The following is a 12726-nucleotide window of genomic DNA, read 5'->3' as shown; positions in this document are numbered from 1 at the left end:
TGAAAAGGATCTTCAGATGGAAGTCCATGAAATTTGCAGTTCTGCTGCATCAGAGAAACTAGCTGAGGTTTCAGCTCAAAGTTGTTTGCTCCAATGGCAGGAATGGAGATGCTTCTTCCATGTAAATTGGAATTAGGTGCAGTAAAGTCACCAAGCATTCTCCTTACATTATTATTATTTTTGGCTGCCATCTCCTCTTCCTGTTCAAAAATTTCTGTAAGGTTATCTCTGGATTGTTGTATTTTAGCTTCTCTTAGTTTTCTTTTCAGAGTCCTTTCAGGTTCTGGATCTGCTTCAACAAGAATATTCTTATCTTTGCTCCTGCTCATATGAAAAAGAGGGACAGAAAAATAATAATAATAATAGGGATCCTTTTTACCACAGTATAGAGGTCCCTGTGTGAATAGAAGAAAAAAAAGAAGAAGAAATTCGAACACAGATGGAAGAGGGGGTTCGAATTTGGGTGAGATGAAGTGTTAGTAGATGAATAAATAAATAGAAGGAGATAAGGGAGAAGAATTTTCGAAAATTATTTTGAAAAAGGGTTAGTGATTTTCGAAAATAGTTTTTGAAAAAGGTTAGTAGTTTTCGAAAATCAAAAATTAAAATAATTAGTTAATTAAAAAGAATTTTTGAAAAAGGGGGAAGATATTTTCGAAAATTAGAGAGAGAGAGTTAGTTAGGTAGTTTTGAAAAACATAAGAAACAAACAAAAAGTTAGTTAGTTAGTTGAAACAAATTTTGAAAAAATAAGAAGTTAGGAAGTTAGAGAAGATATTTTAAAATCAAATTTTGAAAAAGATAAGATAAAAAGATATTTTTGAAAAGATATGATTGAAATTAGTTTTGAAAAAAATTTAATTTTTTAAAAATCACAATTAATGACTTGATTCACAAGAAATCACAAGATATGATTCTAGAACTCAAAGTTTGAATCTTTCTTAACAAGTAAGTAGCAAACTTGAAATTTTTGAATCAAAACATTAATTGTTATTGTTATTTTCGAAAATTTGATATAAAAATAAGAAAAATATTTTTGAAAAATATTTTTTTTAAATTTTCGAAAATAACTAAGAAAAATAAAAAAGATTTGATTTTTGAAAAAGATGAGATTTTTAAATTGAAAATTTGATTTGACTCATAAAAATAACTAGATTTTTAAAATTTTTGAAAAAGTCAAATCTAATTTTCGAATTTTTAAGAGAGAAAAAGGGAAAGATATTTTTTTGATTTTTGAATTTTTAATTATGAGAGAGTGAAACATGAAAAATGATGCAATGCATGAAAATTTTGGATCAAAACAATGAATGCATGCAAGAATGCTATGAATGTCAAGATGAACACCAAGAACACCTTGAATGTCATGATGAACATCAAGACTTATTTTTGAACATTTTTATATGCAAAGAAAACATGCAAGACACCAAACTTAGAAATCTTTCATGTTTAGACACTATGAATGCAAAAATGCACATGAAAAACAAGAAAAGATGCAAAACAAGAAAACATCAAGATCAAACAAGAAGACTTACCAAGAACAACTTGAAGATCATGAAGAACACCATGAATGCATGAATTTTTCGAAAAATGCAAGATGAATATGCAATTGACACCAAACTTTCAACTTGACTCAAGACTCAAACAAGAAACATGAAATATTTTTTATTTTTATGATTTTTTGATTTTTTTGTATTTTCTTTTAATTTTTTTTTCGAAAATCATTTTGAAAAAAAAAAATAAGGATTCCAAAATTTTTAATATGAATTCCAGGAATCTTATGCTCTTTAGACTAAAGCTCCAATCAAAGGGTCAGGCATGGCTTAATAGCCAGCCAAGCTTTAGTATGTAACTCAGACATGACACGCCTAACATGCCCTACAGCCAGCCAGGCTTCAACATGCTTCAACAGTAGTACTTTGCATTAATCTTTGAGGAACAGCAGAGCTCCACACCTTAATCTATGGAGTGTAGAAACTCTACCGTTAAAGATATATAAGTGAAAGGTCCAGGCATGGCCGAATGGCCAGCCCCCAAAACGTGATCAAAGGATCATAAGATAATCCAAAGATGATCAAAAGATGTCTAATACATTAGTAAAAAGTCCTATTTATAATAAACTAGCTACTAGGGTTTATAGAAGTAAGTAATTGATGCATAAATCTACTTCCGGGGCCCACTTGGTGTGTGCTTGGGCTGAGCTTAAAGTCTACATGTGGAGAGGTCATTCTTGGAGTTGAACGCCAGCTTTTGTGCCAGTTTGGGCGTTGAACTCCACTTTGCAACTTGTTTCTGGCGCTGGACGCCAGAATTGGGCAGAGAGCTGGCGTTGAACGCCAGTTTGTGTCATCTAAACTTGGACAAAGTATGGACTATTATATATTGCTGGAAAGACCTGGATGTCTACTTTCCAACGCAATTGGAAGCGTGCCATTTTGAGTTCTGTAGCTCCAGAAAATCCATTTTGAGTGTAGGGAGGTCAGAATCCAACAGCATCAGCAGTCCTTCTTCAACCTCTGAATCTGATTTTTGCTCAAGTCCCTCAATTTCAGCCAGAAAATACCTGAAATCACAGAAAAACACACAAACTCATAGTAAAGTCCAGAAATGTGAATTTAATATAAAAACTAATGAAAACATCCCTAAAAGTAACCAGATTCTACTAAAAACATACTAAAAATAATGCCAAAAAGCGTATAAATTATCCGCTCATCAGTTATACAGGCTACTTTTAAATTCATATAGCTCCTGAGGATCAGGAGAAGACTACTTTTGCATGCCCCTTTGGAACGTATGCTTATAAAAGAATGCCTTTTGGCTTATGTAATGCACCTGCTACTTTCCAAAGATGCATGATGAGTATCTTTTCAGATCTTATTGAGAACTGTATGGAAGTATTTATGGATGATTTTAGCGTATATGGTGATTCGTTTGACTTTGCTTGGATAGTTTAGCTAGAGTATTAGACAGGTGTGTCAGTTCAAACTTTGTATTGAATTTTGATAAATGTCACTTTATAGTAAGACAAGGGATTGTTCTAGGACATGTTGTCTCTAAAACTGGTATTTCAGTAGATCCAGCAAAGGTAGATGTCATTTCTAGTTTACCTTACCCCTCCTCCGTGAAGGAAGTCCGTTCGTTCCTAGGCCATGCAGGTTTTTACAGGAGATTCATTAAGGACTTCAGTAAGGTAGCATTACCTTTATCCAGATTGCTACAGGAAGATATTGAGTCCGAGTTTAGTGAAGATTGCATGAAAGCGTTTGATAAGCTGAAAATCGCCCTGACTCAAGCTCCAATTGTGAGAGGATCAGACTGGAGCCAGCAATTTAAAATTATGTGTGATGCCTCCAACCATGCAGTAGGAGCGGCAATGGCCTAGTGATGAGCGAATAATTTATACGCTTTTTGGCATTGTTTTTACTTAGTTTTTAGTATGATTTAGTTGGTTTTTAGTATATTTCTATTAGTTTTTAATTAAAAATCACATTTCTAGACTTTACTATGAGTTTGTGTGTTTTTCTGTGATTTCAGATATTTTCTGGCTGAAATTGAGGGAGCTTAGCAAAAATCTGATTCAGGCTGAAAAAGGACTGATGATGCTGTTGGATTCTGACCTCCCTGCACTCAAAGTGGATTTTCTGGAGCTACAAAAATCCAAATGGCGCGCTCTCAATTGCGTTGGAACGTAGACATCCAGGGCTTTCCATCAATATATAATAGTCCATACTTTACTCAAGGATAGATGATGTAAACTGGCGTTCAAAGCCAGTTCCATGTTGCAGTCTGGCGTCCAGCGCCAGAAACAAGTTACAAGTTGGAGTTCAACGCCAGAAACAGGTTACAACCTGGCGTTGAACGCCCAAAACAGCCCAGGCACGTGAGAAGCTTAAGTCTCAGCCCCAGCACACACCAAGTGGGCCCCAGAAGTAGATTTCTGCACTATCTATCATAGTTTACTCATTTTCTGTAAACCTAGGTTGCTAGTTTAGTATTTAAACAACTTTTAGAGATTTATTTGGTATCTCATGACATTTTAGATCTGAAATTTGTACCTTTTGACGGCATGAGTCTCTAAACTCCATTGTTGGGGGTGATGAGCTCTACTGTGTCTCGATGAATTAATACAAGTATTTCTGTTTTCCATTCAAACATGCGTGTTCCTATCTAAGATATCCATTCGCACTTCAATATGAATGTGATGAACGTGACAATCATCATCATTCCTCCACGAACGTGTGCCTGACAACCACTTACGTTCCACCGTAGAATGAATGAATATCTCTTAGATCTCTTAATCAGAATCTTCGTGGTATAAGATAGATTGATGGCAGCATTCAAGAGAATCCGGAAAGTCTAAACCTTGTCTGTGGTATTCCGAGTAGGATTCAGGGATTGAATGACTGTGACGAGCTTCAAACTCGTGAGTGCTGGGCGTAGTGACAGACGCAAAAGGATAGTAAATCCTATTCCGGTACGATTGAAAACCTGCAGATGATTAGCCGTGCGGTGACAGCGCATCTGGACCCTTTTCACTGGAAGGATGGATGGTAGCCATTGACAACGGTGATCTACCAACACACAGCTTGCCATAGGAGAACGTGCGTGCGTGAATCAGAAAACAGAGGAAAGCAAAATTTCAGAAGACAAAGCATCTCCAAAACTCCAACATATTCTCCATCATTGCATACAAGTATAATTTGTGTTCTGCCCTTTTATTCCTTGCAATCAAATTTGATAAGTGAATTATTTTATTATTTTCCTGACTAAGAGTTACAAGATAACCATAGATTGCTTCAAGCCAACAATCTCCGTGGGATCGACCCTTACTCACGTAAGGTATTACTTGGATGACCCAGTGCACTTGCTGGTTAGTGGTACGAGTTGTAAAAAGTGTGATTTACAATTTGTGCACCAAGTTTTTGGCGCCGTTGCCGGAGATTGTTTGAGTTTGGACAACTGACGGTTTATTTTCTTGCTTAGATTAAGAAATATTTTTCTTTTTGGTTTAGAGTCTTCTAATATTGTTTTTGGTTAAAATTTTAGAATCCTTATTTTTTTTCTTGTTTGATCTTTAGTTTTTCTTGTTTTGTGATTTTTCTTGTTTTTCTTGTGCCTTTTCAAAACATTAGTTTTCAAAAAAAATAAATTTTTCATTCTTAGTTATTTAAAAATACTTCTTCAAAACAAGTGTTACATTTATAACTCAGTTGGCTAGAGCGTTAGTCTGTGTTCTTGGCAATTGGGTCAGAATCTTTTATATTCTTTTCAAAATCTTCTTTTTCAAAAATAATTTTTCTATCAAATCTTGTGCCAAACTTTAAGTTTGGTGTTTTCTTGTTGATTTTTCTTTGTTTTTCGAAAATTTTATTTTGGTTTACTAAAAAATTTAAGTTTGGTGTTCTTTCTTCATGTTCTTGTGTTCTTGTGAGTCTTCAAAGTGTTCTTGAGTTTTCCTTGTGTCTTGATCTTAAAATTTTTAAGTTTGGTGTTCCTTGGTATTTTCCCTCCAAAATTTTCGAAAACAAGGATAATTAGATCTAAAAATTTTAAATCTTGTGCTATCTTATTGTTTTTCTCTTTCCTCTTTAAATTCAAAAATATCTTTTCTCTCTATTTTAAAACAAATTTTCGAAATTTATTTTTAAAATTCAGATTTTTATTTCAAAATTTAAAATCTTTTTCAAATCATATCTTTTTCAAAACTCCCTAACCATTTTTTTCTTTTTTTTTTCTTTTTCCTCTCTCCATTTTTTGAAAATCTTCACCCATTTTTATTTATTTTATTTTAAATTATTTTATTTTTGAAATAAATAATAATTAAATAAATAAAAATAATTTTTTTTATTTTACATCATCTCCCTTTCTCCATCATGGATCTAAGTGGAAATGAACAGTCCAGAAGGACTCTGGGGTCATATGCTAACCCCTCTACTGCTTCATATGGGAGTAGTATCAATATACCCTCCATTGGAGTCAGTAACTTTGAGTTTAATCCTCAGCTCATTATCATGGTGCAGCAAAGTTGCCAGTATTCCGGTCTTCCACAGGAAGAACCTACAGAGTTTCTGGCACATTTTTTACAAATTGCTGACACAGTACATGATAAGGAAGTAGATCAAGATGTCTACAGATTATTACTGTTTCCATTTGCTGTAAAAGACCAAGCCAAGAGGTGGTTAAATAACCAACCTAAGGCTAGCATAAATACATGGAAACAGCTGACAGAGAAATTCCTGAATCAATACTTTCCTCCAAAACAGATGACACAGCTAAGGCTGGACATCCAAGGCTTTAAACAAGGAGATAATGAACCTCTTTATGATACCTGGGAGAGATACAGAGAGATGCTAAGAAAATGCCCCTCTGAGATGTTTTCAGAGTGGGTTCAGCTAGACATCTTCTATTATAGGCTTACAGAAAGAGCTCAGATGTCTCTAGACTACTCAGCTGGTGGATCTATCCACATGAGAAAGACAATTGAAGAAGCTTAAGAGCTCATTGATACAGTTGCCAGAAATCATCATCTGTACTTAAGCAGTGAACCTTCCATGAAAGAAGAGGCTAAAATAGTGACCACTGAACTCAGTCCTGCTGAACAAGCTACTGAATTCAATCAGCAATTGGATTTTCTAACAAAACAGAATTCAAGGAGAGACTACAAGAGACAAGGATGGCTAATATAAATATGGAAGAACAATTAAAGCAAACATGGTGCTGATTTTTCTTGTCTATCAAAAAATCTCAATATTTGAATCAAGGATTCACACAGTAAGACTTATCTGATCTTTTAAATTTTTGAAATGTTCTAATTTTTAGTTGCGAATAAATTCCGAATTTTTTTCAGATATTTATTCCAAAAGCAGCAGCTGTCAAAACAAATAACAAAAGAATGCCAAGTAGTTCAATTAAGAGGTGGAAAAACATTAAATACCCCACCTCAAGGTAGCAGGAAGCCAAGAAATGAGCAAACTACCCAAATTCCATCTGAGAATAGTAAGAGCCCAGAGAAAAATAATTCTGGCGCTAAAACGCCAGAAATTGGGTGGAAGGCTGGCGCTGAACGCCCAAACCATGCTCAAGATTGGCGTTCAACGCCAGAAACAAGCAAGGAACTGGCGTTGAACGCCCAAAGGAAGCACAGTTCTGGCGTTCAGACGCCAGGAACAGATGAGGAGTTAGCGTCTAACGCCACTCCAGCTTCCAACCCTGGCTTTCAAATGCCAGTGAGGGATCAGACACCTGCAAGTGCTGATAATAAATCCCTCAAGAAGGCTTCTCAACCTACCTCTGTAGGAAATAAACCTGCAGCAACTAAGGTTGAGGAATACAAAGCCAAGATGCCTTATCCTCAAAAACTCCACAAAGAAGAGCAGGATAAGCAATTTGCCCGCTTTGCAGACTATCTCAGGACTCTTGAAATAAAGATTCCGTTTGCAGAGGCACTTGAGCAAATACCCTCTTATGCCAAGTTCATGAAAGATATCTTGAGTCATAAGAAGGATTGGAGAGAAACTGAAAGGGTTTTCCTCATTGAAGAATGCAGTGCAGTCATTCTGAAAAGCTTCCCAGAAAATCTTAAAGATCCCAGGAGCTTTATGATACCATGCATATTAGAGGGTAACTGCACCAAGACAGCTCTATGTGATCTTGGAGCAAGCATCAACCTAATCCCTGCATCCACTATCAGAAAGCTTGGCTTGACTGAAGAGGTCAAACCAACCCGGATCTATCTTCAACTTGCTGATGGCTCCATTAAATACCCATCAGGCATAATTGAGGACATGATTGTCAAGGTTGGGCCATTTGCCTTCCCTACTGACTTTGTAGTGCTGGAAATGGAGGAGCACAAGAGTGCAACTCTCATTCTAGGAAGACCATTCCTAGCAACTGGACGAACCCTCATTGACGTCCAAAAAGGGGAGATAACCCTGAGAGTCAATGAGGATGAGTTTAAGTTGAATGTTGTCAAAGCTATGCAACATCCAGACACATCAGACGACTGCTTGGGCGTTGATATTATTGACTCCCTGGTGGAAGAGGTCCATATGACTGAGAGTCTCGAATCAGAGCTAAAGGACATCTTTAAAGATGTTCAGCCTGATCTGGAGGAACCAGAGGAAATAAAAGAACCTCTAAAAACTCCTCAGGAAGAGGAGAAACCTCCTAAACCCGAGCTCAAACCACTACCACCATCCCTGAAATATGCATTTATGGGAGAAGGTGACACTTTTCCTGTAATCATAAGCTCTGCTTTAGGGCCACAGGAAGAGAAAGCACTAATTCAGGTGCTAAGGACACACAAGACAGCTCTTGGGTGGTCCATAAGTGATCTCAAGGGCATTAGCCCAGCCAGATGCATGCACAAGATCCTATTGGAGGATGATGCTAAGCCAGTGGTTCAACGACAGAGGCGGCTAAATCCCGCCATGAAGGAGGTGGTGCAGAAAGAGGTCACTAAGTTACTAGAGGCTGGGATTATCTATCCTATTTCTGATAGCCCCTGGGTGAGCCCTGTCCATGTTGTCCCTAAGAAGGGAGGAATGACAGTGGTTCATAATGAAAAGAATGAACTGGTTCCTACAAGAACAGTTACAGGGTAGCGTATGTGTATTGACTACAGAAGGCTCAATACGGCCACCAGGAAGGATCATTTTCCTTTACCATTCATGGACCAGATGCTAGAGAGACTAGCAGGTCATGAATATTACTACTTTTTGGATGGCTATTCTGGTTACAACCAAATTGCAGTAGATCCTCAGGACCAAGAAAAAACAGCATTCACATGTCCTTCTGGAGTGTTTGCCTACAGAAGGATGCCTTTTGGTCTGTGTAATGCACCTGCAACCTTTCAAAGGTGCATGCTCTCTATCTTCTCTGATATGGTAGAGAAGTTTCTGGAAGTCTTCATGGATGACTTTTCAGTATTTGGAGACTCATTCAGCTCCTGCCTTAACCATTTAGCACTTGTTCTGAAAAGATGCCAAGAGACCAAGCTAGTTTTAAACTGGGAAAAATGTCACTTTATGGTGACTGAAGGGATTGTCCTTGGGCATAAAATTTCAAACAAGGGAATAGAGGTGGATCAAGCTAAAGTTGAAGTAATTGAAAAATTACCACCACCTGCCAATGTTAAGGCAATCAGAAGCTTTCTGGGACATGCAGGATTCTATAGGAGGTTTATAAAGGATTTTTCAAAAATTACAAAACCTCTGAGTAATCTGCTAGCTGTTGACACGCCATTTGTGTTTGACACAAAGTGTCTGCAGGCGTTTAAGACCCTGAAAGCTAAGCTGGTCACAGCACCAGTTATTTCTGCACCAGACTGGACATTACCATTCGAACTAATGTGTGATACCAGTGACCATACCATTGGTGCAGTATTGGGACAGAGGCATAACAAGCTTCTGCATGTCATTTATTATGCTAGCAGTATTTTAAATGATGCCCAGAAAAATTACACAACCACAGAAAAAGAATTACTTGCAGTGGTTTATGCCATTGACAAGTTTAGATCCTACTTTGTAGGATCCAAAGTGATTGTGTACACTGACCATGCTGCTCTTAAATATCTACTCACAAAGCAGGATTCAAAGCCCAGGCTCATAAGATGGGTGTTGCTTCTGCAAGAGTTTGATATAGAAATAAGAGACAGAAAAGGGACAGAGAATCAAGTAGCTGATCACCTGTCCCGGATAGAACCAGTAGCAGGAGCATCCCTCCCTCCTACTGAGATCTCTGAAACCTTTCCAGATGAGCAATTGTTTGCTATTCAGGAAGCTCTGTGGTTTGAAGACATTGCAAACTATAAGACACAAGGTTCTCCTTCTGTAACCATGGAGAGGAAGCATGAAAAGCTTCTCTCACTGCAGAGTCAACCAAAGCCCCCACAGTCAAACTCTAAGTTTGGTGTTGGGAGGCCACAACCAAACTCTAAGTTTGGTGTTGGGAGGTCCCAACCTTGCTCTGATTATCTGTGAGGCTCCATGAGAGCTCACTGTCAAGCTATTGACATTAAAGAAGCGCTTGTTGGGAGGCAACCCAATGTTATTTAATTATATCTATTTATTTTCCATTGCTATTTTATGTTTTCTTTAGGTTGATGATCATGTGAAGTCACAAAAATAAATGGAAAATCAAAAACAGAATGAAAAACAGCATGAAAAACAGCACACCCCGGAGGAAGATCATTCTGGCGTTTAACCGCCAGAAACAAGCATCAGTCTGGCGTTAAACGCCAGAAACAGGCTACATTTGGGCGTTTAACGCCATAAACAGGCAGCAGTCTGGCGTTAAATGCCAGGATTGCACAGTAAGGGTATTTTGTACGCCTAATTGGAGCAGGGATGCTAAATCCTTGACCCCACTGGATCTGTAGACCCCACAGGATCCCCACCTACCTCACCATTCAAATTCAAACCATTTTCCTCCCAAACCCATCCATTCACACACTTCCATCTCCTCCATCTTCTCCACTTCTTTCTTCTTTTGCTCGAGGACGAGCAAACCTTTTAAGTTTGGTGTGGTAGAGCAATTGACTGCAGATCAAAGAGCTATGAGGAAAGAGCAACAAAGGCAAGGAAGAGACATAGAGGAGCTCAAGAGCACCATTGGTTCTTCAAGAAGAGGAAGACGCCACCCTCATTAAGGTGGACCCATTCCTTAATCTCCTTGTTCTTATTTCCCTGTTTTTCGTTTACTATGCTTCATGTTTAATTATGTTTGTGTCTTTACTATATGATCACTAGTATCTAAGTGTCTATGTCTTAAAGATATGAATGTCCTATGAATCCATCACCTTTCTTAAATGAAAATTGTTTTCTGAAAAAGAAAAAGAAGTACATGAATTTCGAATTTTAAAATAGTTTAATTATTTTGATGTGGTGGCAATACTTTTCGTTTTCTGAATGAATGCTTGAACAGTGCATATGTCTTTTGAATTTGTTGCTTATGAATGTTAAAATTGTTGGCTCTTGAAAGAATGATGAAAAAGGAGAAATGTTATTTGATAATCTGAAAAATCATAAAAATGATTCTTGAAGCAAGAAAAATCAGTGAAGAACAAAGCTTGCAGAAAAAAAATGCGAAAAAAAAAAGAGAGCAAGAAAAAGAAAAAGCAAGCAGAAAAAGCCAAAAGCTCTTTAAACCAAAAGGCAAGAGCAAAAAGCCAATAGCCCTTAAAACCAAAAGGCAAGGGTAATAAAAAGGATCCAAGGCTTTGAGCATTAGTGGATAGGAGGGCCTAAAGGAATAAAATCCTGGCCTTAGCGGCTAAACCAAGCTGTCCCTAACCATGTGCTTGTGGCGTGAAGGTGTCAAGTGAAAACTTGAGACTGAGCGGTTAAAGTCGAGGTCCAAAGCAAAAAAACAGAGTGTGCTTAAGAACCCTGGACACCTCTAATTGGAGACTTTAGCAAAGCTGAGTCACAATCTGAAAAGGTTCACCCAGTTATGTGTCTGTGGCATTTATGTATCCGGTGGTAATACTGGAAAACAAAGTGCTTAGGGCCACGGCCAAGACTCATAAAGTAGTTGTGTTCAAGAATCAACATACCGAACTAGGAGAATCAATAACACTATCTGAATTCTGAGTTCCTATAGATACCAATCATTCTGAACTTCAAAGGATAAAGTGAGATGCCAAAACTGTTCAGAAGCAAAAAGCTAATAGCCCCGCTCATCTAATTAAGACTGATCTTCATAGATGTTTTTGGAATTTATTGTATATTCTCTTCTTTTTATCCTACTTTATTTTTAGTTGCTTGGGGACAAGCAACAATTTAAGTTTGGTGTTGGGATGAGCGGATAATTTATACGCTTTTTGGCATTGTTTTTACTTAGTTTTTAGTATAATTTAGTTGGTTTTTAGTATATTTTTATTAGTTTTTAATTAAAAAACACATTTCTAGACTTTACTATGAGTTTGTGTGTTTTTCTGTGATTTTAGGTATTTCTGGCTGAAATTGAGGGAGCTGAGCAAAAATCTGATTCAGGCTGAAAAAGGACTGCTGATGTTGTTGGATTCTGACCTCCCTGCACTCAAAATAGATTTTCTGGAGCTACAGAATTCCAAATGGCGCGCTCTCAATTGTGTTGGAAAGTAGACATCTAGGGCTTTCCAGCATTATATAATAGTCCATACTTTGCTCAAGGATAGATGACGTAAACTAGCGTTCAACGCCAGTTCCATGTTGCAGTCTGGCGTCCAGCACCAGAAACAAGTTACAAGTTGGAGTTCAATGCCAGAAACAGGTTACAACCTGGCGTTGAATGCCCAAAACAGCCCAGGCATGTGAGAAGCTTAAGTCTCAGTCCCAGCACACACCAAGTGGGCCCCAGAAGTGGATTTCTGCACTATCTATCATAGTTTACTTATTTTCTGTAAATCAAGGTTACTAGTTTAGTATTTAAACAACTTTTAGAGATTTATTTGGTATCTCATGACATTTTAGATCTGAACTTTGTACCTTTTGACGGCATGAGTCTCTAAACTCCATTGTTGGGGGTGAGGAGCTCTGCTGTGTCTCGATGAATTAATGCAATTATTTCTGTTTTTCATTCAAACATGCATGTTCCTATCTAAGATATCCATTCGCACTTCAATATGAATGTGATGAACGTGACAATCATCATCATTCCTCCACGAACGTGTGCCTGACAACCACTTACGTTCCACCGTAGAATGAATGAATATCTCTTAGATCTCTTAATCAGAATTTTCGTGGTATA

The sequence above is a fragment of the Arachis hypogaea genome, chromosome 12, assembly GCF_003086295.3.
Source record: "Arachis hypogaea cultivar Tifrunner chromosome 12, arahy.Tifrunner.gnm2.J5K5, whole genome shotgun sequence".
Taxonomy (NCBI): Eukaryota; Viridiplantae; Streptophyta; class Magnoliopsida; order Fabales; family Fabaceae; genus Arachis; species Arachis hypogaea.
Note: the sequence above shows the minus strand (reverse complement) of the source record.